Genomic DNA, 11268 nt, shown 5'->3' on the forward strand with positions numbered 1-11268 from the left:
GCTGCCGCGGGGCGCCGTGCTCACGTGTCGGCTGGCCGGCCAGGCTGCACAGGTGTAAACCTGCCTCCACACTAGGGACAAGCGGTGCCCAGCACTGAACCTGCCGATTCCAACTGTGCATCACCAAAACGGACATACAACACTCTTCGAAATCCAACATGCGTGAAATACGTGCCACACAAAAATCGTTACTGTAACATTTCATTTCTTTGGCTCCGCTGACTAACAACCATACTGTAACCTGACAACCTGTACCAGAACTCTGGCCAAGCAACGGATCACTTCTCCACAACACACTTTACAAAAAATAATATAGCAGCCACGCGTTCTGTTGTATCCGTGAGTGTGTGTGTGTGTGACGTCACGCAGCACACCATTACGCCACGGGTCAATGTCGACGGCCGCTATGAGCAGCTGCGAGCTGCTCCAGTTTAGGCAGCCGCCTGTACTGGAAATACGGGTACTTGCAGAGCCTTGATGCTTTGAGAAAAGTGAAACACACGACGGAAGTCTGAGAAAACTGCAGATTTTTTTCACTGATGAACTACTAAATGGTTTATGACCACATGGGCCACCAAGGCGACAGCGAAATTTTCACGAACCATTTTTTTTTCTCCGTCTGAGACATTCAAGTACCGGGTGCTCGTAAGTAAAATGCAGCTACTGACCGAAGTCCACTGTGGTCTGTGAGTATGGTAAGGCAGCGAAACACTGTAGACATGCTAATGCGTTAACGCAAAACCAGTTGGCGCCGGAGGAAATCAATTCCAATACCAGGTGCGAATCTGTCACTGTGCAACACCTCGCGGAAGTCTCCGGTGCTCATACTGAACAAGTTCTGCAAGTGGCGGTTAATAATATCGACATTCTGCCTTTCTCACTTCTTTGTCCCTTCCTGTGCACGTTCCGTTCCCAATCCATTACATATGGGAACATTTCTTTCCAGTGTAAATCGGTTCCGCAAGGGCGCATTAGCATACCAAGTTTCGCTGCCATACAGCAGTTACAGCCCACGATGGACCTCTGCGAGTGGCTCAACTTCAGACTACAAGCACACAGTGGTACAGCGAATGCCGGACATTTGCCACGCCGGACATTTGCCACGCTTGCCCCTTCGCCAGGTAGCTTGACTAGCGATCCCTCAGGTAAGGGACGCAATTCCTCGTACTACCTCTGTCCGCTTTCGAACCGCCGTCTTCACATCTTACTCGATGCAACCAGTACGTAAGGGACCTCCATCGACATCTCGGGGAAATACAGAGCTGCTTCTCCGAAATGTCAACATTTATAACATTTGGGAAACGAAAGCAATACCGACGACTAAGTCAGTATGTGATTAGTTGTGCCAAGTATAAATACAGATCCCTCTGTACGGTAGCTTCCTTTCACGCTTACTTATTGAGATGGAAACAGTATTGGTATGGGAACAACAAGAACGGAAAGATGTAAAAGAGAGTGCGCATGTACGCTAATCATTTCTTTTTGGTCACTGCAATGTGCCTACTTTAATTACTACAACTGCATGCCCAAAAGACAATAAGGGAAGAAGAAATGGGTATGTGAACGTTTGAAAAGAAGAACGACATACTCCATATTAATTTACTCTCTAAAATCCGGTATCTCTTGCGGCGAAACAGTTAATAAAGTGTAGCGGGACAATGTTCAAAACATGACTGAAAATACGCTACTAAATAGAGATAAGAACTTCTATGATTGACATGTCATCTAAAGTCTACGTACATTTTTAAAATGTTAGAGATAAGGAACTGTAGTAATACAGAATGCTATGCTTGTAACGTACGTTGTTGTTCTACATTGTTTAGCTCTGGTATTTACAGAGTCACAGAGAAAACATGCTAGGTTTTGGAGGGAAAAACCGTAATTGTAATGATCTGCACTACAACAGAAACAAGAAGCACAACGTAAGGGAAAATAATGTAATGCCTGTTCCAACTGACAAGTGACATTGAAGCAGATAGTTCCTGTCACTTAGGGTGGGCAGAGGTTATATTCGACTACCTGAATAAAGTAATAACTGGCTCCTTTTGCCGACCCCCGGTCTCATATGAAACAGTTGCTGGACAGTTCAAAGACAACTTGAGCCTCATCACAAATAGGTACGCTACTCATACAATTATAGTTGGTAGCGACTTCAATCTACCTTCCATATGTTGTCAAAAGTTCATTTTCAGACCCTATACAAAACAACTTCTGTAATTGTTCTAAATGGTCTCTTTAAATTATTTTGAACAATTAGTTCACGAGACCATTCACATTGGAAATGGTTACGAAAACACACTTGACCTCTTAGCCACAAATAATCCCGAGCATCACGACGGATACAGGGATTAGTGAACACACAGTCGTAGCGAGGATCAATTCCGTAACAAAGAAATTCACCAAAACTAAACGCTAAATATATCTATTTATAAAAGCTGCTAAAAAATCGGTAGACTTCTTTGTAAGAGACACTCCCCAATCCTTCCAAACTATGTAAGTGAAGACCATATGAGGCTTAAAGGTCAAAGAAATGTTATCAACAGCACTCGAGAGATTCGTACCAAATAAATTAATAAGAGACGGAACTGATACCCCATGGTACACAAAACACGACAGAAAGCTGCCGCCGGAGCACCGAAAAAGGCGAGTATAATTTAGACGAAAGCAAAATCTCCAAGATTGGTGAAGTTTTACTGAGGCTCGAAATTTGGTGCGAATTTCAATGCAAGATGCATTTAATAGTTTCACGAAAGTATCTCTAGAAATGTGGCGGAAAATCCAAAGAGATTCTGGTCCTGTGTTAAGTAAACCAGCGGAAAGGCTCAGTAAGTACCTTTACTACGCTGGGGGGGGGGGGGGTGGGGGGGGCGAGGAGGAGGGGGAGACAAGGGACCCAGCCCTTCGGAGCAGCTAAAATCGTGGCGAATGTCCGCACACCGGTACAGCACGGTTCCTCCTGCACGCAGGTTACCCTCAGCCGCGTGTCAGGGCGACACCTCGCCGCCGTCTCCACGCTGAGTCACGTTTACTGCCAGCCCAAGTATCATGTGAGACACCACAGTGTGAAATTTTATGCGGCTATCACATTTTACTGGTGGACAGAACACCTAATGAATTGAAAGCACCAGGAAACACTGTACACATTCCCAAGTCACGAGTGACCTTACTCCCTTATTACTGGATATCTATGTGTCACCTAAAGAGCTGATTCCACACAATCGCGATTAAATGGAGGCTTTTTTAGGAAACTTTTGGCTGCCGCTACTGTTCATCCGTGCATGCCACAGTTTTCTACAATTCAGAAAATCTTATCTCGCTACACACGATACGTTTTGAACAGCTCTTTAATACGGCGTGCATCAATTGCGTTGTATATTTTGTGATAGGCGAGTATAAATACGAAAACCACCACACATAGTTCCACGTCACGAAAGTGAAGGGCATTTACAGCACCGATTCCGGGTTACTTATTATACATAAAATTCGTGCAACTTTTATCAAATCATCCTGTCCGTCACGTGTGACGACAGTCACTTTTCCGTGACGTCACGCGTTCTTTGCTGGCAGTGGATGAGGGGAGCACACTCAACAGTCGTCGTGTTGAGTTTGCCAAGAAAATTGTCAATTTTATGGTTTTGGTATTCAAATTTGCGTTTTACGACGATGTGCAGTCTCACATGGCATTTTTGAACTCTTCAAGACGGGTCGTCTTCAGTACTTTGTCATGCCGAAGTGTCTGTAAATGCGACATCAGTGGCCACCGACGATTCCGAAACTGTGACTTACCATCAATAACGGGTAAGGCTTCTGTAACAGTATCTGGCTAAACGAAATAATGTTTACTGTAGGTTTCTGTCAAACATAAGTAGCAAATGCCCCCACAAATGTTATAATTTTGACGTGATTCAGCCTCTGACGGAAACTAAGAACAAATCTACCTCGACTCTCGCAATTGTTGCACTGGAAATGGCACAAATTAAATCTAGATTCTGCCGCCGTTACAGGCTGCACGTAGAAATCTACACTGCACTTTAATCGTGTCATTTCAACGTCAAATAAAGAAGCTGGTAAGTGACGGCGTCAGAATCACCGACATTCATTCCTCCCTCACATAATACACGACTGAAGCGCAGGCCGCACACAACACGGCGCGCCTCACAGATCGCTGACGCGTTGCTTGGTCGACACACCGGGCTCTCTCATCAGACAAATAGTAACACGAGAACAGCCCAACAAAGCGATGCTGCGTTGTAGAGTGCTAAAAAAAATTTCATCAGCAAATCACAAACGAGGAGACGTGACAGAGCGATGAAAAATACGAAATGTTTATTTCGTGAAGCACAAACATTACGATAAATTCTCAAGAATTCGCCAACTACTACGCCTCTGTGTAATGAGGGTGTTGGGGAAAGCTACAGATTGCTCGTTGACCGTAACCTTAATTCCAGAACACTGTGAAAATACTAAAATGAACGCGAGTGCTGCGTCTCATCGCCACAAGCGTGTCGGCGTCACGCCACGAGTTGTGATTCGCGAACGGACTTCAGGATCCGCAACGCCTACGCACGAAACAGCTTCCGACGTCTCATTACTTTGCAGACCAGTTTACGTGTGTAACATGTGACGTTAAGCATGTAAGCGAGATAAAGTTTAGAAACGGTTTGAAATTGTTCTTAATGTGTGTTCGAAAGCAACTGCTCATTCCGAAATACTGGGTAAACACAGTCTGCTTAATTTGCGCTGCTTTTTAAAGAAAAGCCCGTTTATCGCGCGTCTAAATTTTTGACACGTCATGTCTACTGATGTATGGGCCGTACGACGATGTAATTTTTGCAGATACCCTACGGGGTGTGGGGATATGTCTGCAACATCTGATGTCTAAGTTGACTCCATGAACAGCTACAACGTCGCCGGGGGGTAGCGGAAAAATCTCTTCAGTTCTCGTAGTCTTGCGTGCAGTTTCTTGGAAGTCGGTAACTGCCCTCATTCTGAAATACTGCCTGACAAACGTCCGCGTATTTCAGCGCCCTTAGTCACGTTACCTCGCGACGCGCAATGTTTCCAACTGCGGTACTTCTCTTACTGTGTGACAATCGCAATTTAAGATTATACCTCTGAATGAGTACATCTTGACAACATTTCAGATGTCTGAATTCCGCCACATTATGCGAAACATTAAAAAATAAATTTCTGCTACGCCTGCAAGCCGCTACACGCCTTGTCGCACTAAAACTCGCTTACTGCAAAGTTCTGCGTTTGATGGTTTTCGTAAACTTGCGTCCTACGAACATAATCAAGAACGCGAGGTTTTCATTTTAAATGCCTGTTGTACGTGAATACCGTGGAAATCTACACTAGCCGACTGAATGTGGCGTTATTTTCCATTCGTTCCACGTTATTCTCGCTCAAGCTTTCATAGACTGGAGCAAGGCCATAAGTAACGAACAATAAATCACTGAACACTCAAAACGGTAATTTAACACACTGTTAGCCACCCCCTTTGTTCGTAGCGGTCGTAATTTTTCAAAGTAAGACAAAGTATTAGACCAGAGCAGTGAGTTACGAGACAAAAACCACACAAAAGCGTGCAAAACATCCGCCGCTCCCATAAATTCCTGCCTTACCTTTCTGCGGTATTCCTGTGCAGACACAAGATACACAAGCTCTGTCTGGGTAGGCAGGACAACGTGGCACGCTGCTTCCCTCCAGGCTGCTGCGTCACAACTGGGCCGCACAGACAGACAGCCGGCTGCCCCCTCCCCCCCAGCGCTGACGTCACGGGGCGGCGTTGCCAGCTCGCGCGGCAGGCGAGGGAACGGCTGCAGCGGGGCGTCTACGTCTGTGTCGGCACTGCCGGACCGCCTGCGTCCCATCCACGCCACAGTCAGTTATCTCGAACCGCGCTATACAGCTGGCAACACGCACCCCCTTCGCCTGGCGCCCCAAAAAACCCGATTTCGTCAACCGATTTCCCAGTACCGCTTTTGGTCAACGCAAAGATGAAACAAAGACGCTGCATTTTGGTCACGGGATGAGGAGAGGTGTGAACACAACATCTTCCGTCATCGTGCTCAGTGCCAGTGACTTACGCGCGAGCTTCGCGATTCGTATCGATCATTTCCTACTCCAGAAATGACGGACGAGTGTGACAAGTTGTCGTTAAAGAACGTTACAGGGATATCAATGCTGAGATCATCGGTGCCTGGGCTCACGTACTACTTGCTCTAACTTAAAACAAGTTACACTGAGCACGACACACATTTACCCTCAACGTGTGGACCAACTGAAATCTTTCTGTGATTTCGTTGATACTGGATACGGGAAAGTTCTAGGTAGTATTAAAACTAGATGCTTGTCATTGTTGCCAGGAGTTACAAAAGTTATTGACATGTATGAACCTTTGAAATCTTGTTTTCTATCTCAGAATACATGTCCCACGTTGCTGAAACAAATTTTCGAGAACCGACAGTCACTTCTTTGGCTTCATTTCACACAATGCCCATTGAAAATGTTTTTTTTAAATTCAATCCAAAAGTTGGAAACAACCACAGTTTCAGCTTGCTTCAAGAAATAATACCATTTTAATTAACTTGGAAAAGAAGGTACTTTCACTCAGTCAAAATACGAGCCTTTTACCAATTCTAAGACACTTTTGTGACTTGTTTGGGAAAGTAGAGTTCTCCACCTCAACCTCTGAAATCATCTCATTGGATAACACAAAAAAAACTGTTTCTTGGGCTGAACTTTTAAATTTTCTGATAATTCTTAAGGCAGTAGACTAATGTGCAACATTTCAGACGAGATACGATGCGTGAACATTGTATCCCAGAAATTTGAGGAATTGGAAAAAGCTAATTTGGAAACAGTTAAGAGACTGTGTGATATATTCCACACACTTAAAAGTACAGGTACTTCGTGTAAAAATATAGACACGCTTGTGAATTTTGCTCCTGCTGTACTATACACAAATATTGTTGTGGAAAGAATATTTTCAACTGTGAAGTCCCTTTGGAGGGTGGAATGTGTAGTGCTAGAACCACTTCATTCCCCACACGAGCTGTGTGTCTCATATTAGAGGCCAAAAACGAACATAAAATTCTTTGTCAAGTACAGAGTAGAGGTGCTCTTATTCAGTAATTGTACTGTCTAATTATTGGATTTATAGTGAATTCTTGCAATGGGCCTTTGTCCTCAGAAGTTGACTGCCGAAAGTAGTTGCTCTCTGTCCCAGTGTACTTAAAAGCAGAACAAGCAAGCATTCTTCAAAACTATATAATGTATGGATGGTCAGTGTCTGCATCAAGTAAATCCTACCCCATATTTGGCAGATTGGGTTCCGCATTCGAGAGAGACGTACCATATGTCGAAGTTTAAGCACCATTTAATATTTTCGTGTGTTTTAATTCAGACATAAACGTCGAGTGGCTCTTTACATACCACCTCATAGAGCCACTCTGCTTCCTAGTCAAGCTGCCTCAAATCATTCAGTTCTTATCTTCCCTTAATAGCAATCAATCAATAAAATTGTAATATGTTGTCTTGTGTATCCAGTACGAGGATATTTCATTCCTTAGCTCATACAACAGCCTGACAGGTGGTGGTTTTCTCGGCTATTTTTCCAGTACTTGAACGAATTTCAGCCACAATCTAAGTTTGTGTGTCTGGTGCGTGCTCAATGAAACGAAAACGAAAATAACCTCTGTTTGCCTGGTGGTTGTTGGTATTTGAAGTCAGGAACAGGTTTCATTCGGAACACCGACTTTGCCATTAAATCTAAATTTTGCGGAGAACAGGTAGCCTTCATAATGGCGAGACCCTTTTGCACAGGATTTCGGTCACCCCAGGGATCTTACGTTGATGCTGTGACATTGTTAGGGTGCACTAACACGTAAATTTTATTTTCTACAGATCTCACACAAATACTTCATTGTGGTTGATCAGCGTTGTTGCTTGCTTTATGAAAGTGTCGTCTTTGTTTGTTTTGAATTTTGTGTGAAGTGTGTTTATGGTACTCCGGGAGCTTTTCGTCGTAATCCTTTTCATTGTGGAGTTTTTTAAATGTAATTAATGCTCGTGTGACGATAATTTTGCGCTGGGAATTGCGTGTGAAGCTCATTTTCATTCTATTAGGTTGCGTGTGATGAATGCTCCTGTTTAGCCAGTGTGATGAACTTAGTAAAAATTTAGCTTGTTATTTAAGTGAATCTGTTTCAGATATTGTTTTTTCAGTATAAGATTTTCATTTGCGTTATTCAAAAATAGTTACGTGTAGTCGCTCCAAAAGCAGTACGAGGAGAAAAGAAAAAAGGTGGTGAGTAGACGAAATGCCTAGAAAAGAGACTTCGAAGGTACAGAGAAGTGTAGGGACATATTCTCCCCACTTTTAGCGACGAAAATGTGCAAAATGAAACAGCAGGTTCCTCCGATGCGAGGCAAATAAGTGAGCCAGACTTCAGTGGTGCAGCGGAGATGTTTAGATTTAGGATGTGCACAGCCTGTTCCACTCACAGCTAGCAGTGTTTCGGGTCGAGTGCACAATTTACTAAGTGTGAGTGCGGGCGAGGCTGAAGGAACGATAAGTGAACAGAGGGCAGCAGAGCATGTAGCTCTGAGCAGAACATGATTGGCCAATTTGGCCACGCTGATAAAAATAAGCACACAGCGAAGAGTTAAAGGCAGACTGCAGACTTGCTGGCGTCAAAGGAGGAGCTGAACTGAGATTTAGTTGCCGAATATGGCACCCTAACGACTACAGTAGAATCACTGAGCTCAGAAATTGATGATGATATGGAAGAAACGTTCAGAACTTAAAATCAAGGACGACACTGCGCAATTTGAAGAAGCTAAGGTCATCGGTCTCTAGACTTACACACTACTTAAACTAATGTAAACTAACTTTATGCTGAGAACAACACACACATGCCCGTGGGAGTACTCTAACCTCCGGCGGGAGGGGCCGCGCAATCCGTGACACGGCGCCTCAAACCTCGCGGCACTTGGAGAGGCAGGAAACAGGTTAAGTGGGATAGAAGGAGAACAGAAAAGAGTGAGCGGGAAAGGCTGGTTGCCAGGTGGCTAGAACAGGAGCATGGGGAATGTGACTGATGGTGATCATAGGGAATTCTTTAATCTACTAAAACGAATGCCCATGTTCACTGGCAACATACAGGGTGGCGCACGAAATGTGTTACCATTTTGTTTTTGAATATGAACTTTACTGTCAATACAATCTGACAGGAACATATACTACAATGAAGAACCGTCCATGGAGATTTGTTCTAACTCAGCGCATATTCAATATGTCCACCATTTCGTTTCCGACCTTCCTTCAAACGAATACTGAAGTTAGTGATTACCTACGGCACATGTCTTCCGCAATTTCAGTGCAAGCTTGAAAAATAAGTTTTCTGAGCTCCATTAAATCAAGTGGACGTTTCGGGGAAATTTTTTCCTTTAGGTACCCCCAAAGAAGAAAGTCACATGGATTGAGGTCTGGACTGTGAGTTTTTACATGAGCATTTCGACGTGGAGATCATTTCACTCAGGCTTCCAGGTCGCTTCAATGACGGACAAAATTGGCTCCCCAATGGCGGACATATTGAGCATGTGCTCAGTTAGAACAAATCTCCATGGACGGCTCGTCATTGTAGTGTATGTTCCTTTCAGATTGTATTGACAAAGTTTATATTCAAAAACAAAATGGTAACACATTTCGTGCGCCATCCTGTATGTACGCCAAGTGCGGACATTATCGAGACACTTTGGAGGGAATAAACAGCAGGAGTTCTGGAACTGGAAAGTACAGTTAAGGAAACGCTCGATGTTGCAAATACAGTACATGCACAGAAGCCTTAGGCAAATCATAACAAATAGCTACAGCCAATCCACTTAAACTGGAATCATTAAAATTTTATAGGAATCCACAGTACTTGCGAGCTGAAATTAGAAACAGCATTAGCTAATTTTGAAAGAGAAAATGGGAGCTCAACTTGGGAATCGACCGAAGTACAAGTAGGAACAACTGTGGATGAATAGGCCGGCTCGAGAAAGTGCAGAAGAAATCAGCAGCAGAAATCCTGCGTCTGTGATGTAACGAAAACTAAGATGCACTGCGATGAAAAAAGAAAAGAAAATGAGAACGAGAATTGCCCGAAACTACGGAAGACGCTGTGATAATACGATGCTAAACAGCATCTACATTTGCATCTACATCTACATGCTCTGCAAACGACCGTGGCAGAGAGTGTGTGCGCCACAGTACCAGTTGTCAGGGTTTCTTCCTGTTCCAGTCACGTATGGAGCGCGGGAAGAATGACTGAATGCCTTTGTACGCTTGGTAGTTATTTTAATCTTATCCTCACGATCCCTATGTGAGCGGTACGTAGAGGGTTGTAAGTATATTCCTAGCATTACCATCTAAAGGCGGTTCTTGAAACTGTTAATACACTTTCTCGGGATAGTTTGGGTGTGTCTGAGTCTGGAAGTTCAGTTCCTTGCGTACTTCGGTTACACTCCTACGGCTCAAACAAATCCATGACAATTCGTGCTGCTCTTCTCTGTATACGTTCAGTATCCCTTGTTAGTCTTATTTGGTGCGGGTCCCACATACTTGAGCAACATTGTAGAATCGGTGGTACGAGTGGTTTGTGAGCAAAGTCCTTTGTAGGCTGACTGATCTCCGCCAGTATTCTTCCAGTAAACGGAAGTCAGTCACCAGCTATACCCACAACTAAGCGTATGTCGTCATTCCATTTCATACCAGGTACTTTTTATGTGTCGGCCGATTCCAACAGTGACTCGTTGATATTATAGTCATAGAACACCATTTTTTTCGTTTTGTGGAGGCACAGTCTTACATTTATGAACATTTAAATCAAGTTGCCGTTTTTCCACCGCTTTGAATTCTTATCAAGATCTGACTGAATATTTATGCAGCTTCTTGCAGACAATACATTACAGATAACTGGATCATCTGAAAAACTCTGAGGTTACTATTATTATTAATACACTACTGGCCATTAAAATTGCTACACCACGAAGATGACGTGCTACAGACGCGAAATTTAACCAACAGGAAGATGCTGTGATATGCAAACAATTAGCTTTTCAGAGCATTCACACAAGGTTGGCGCCGGTGGCGACACCTACAACGTGCTGACATGAGGAAAGTTTCCAACCGATTTCTCATACACAAACAGCAGTTGACCGGCGTCGCCTGGTGAAACGTTGTTGTGATGCCTCGTTTAAGGAGGAGAGATGCGTACCATC

General features: G+C 43.9%; 1 protein-coding gene across 1 annotated transcript in view; it reads right to left on the reverse strand.

The window, feature by feature from the left end:
- The window catches only part of LOC126442777 (uncharacterized), an 82977-nt gene extending 77265 nt beyond the window's left edge, over positions 1-5712 (reverse strand). Inside the window, exon 1 of the mRNA XM_050090806.1 lies at positions 5625-5712. The gene's annotated coding sequence lies outside the window, so the exon portion shown is untranslated. The remainder of the gene's footprint in view (positions 1-5624) is intronic.
- Positions 5713-11268: the final 5556 nt, after the last annotated feature.

This window comes from Schistocerca serialis, unplaced genomic scaffold (assembly GCF_023864345.2).
Source record: "Schistocerca serialis cubense isolate TAMUIC-IGC-003099 unplaced genomic scaffold, iqSchSeri2.2 HiC_scaffold_1407, whole genome shotgun sequence".
Classification (NCBI taxonomy): domain Eukaryota; kingdom Metazoa; phylum Arthropoda; class Insecta; order Orthoptera; family Acrididae; genus Schistocerca; species Schistocerca serialis.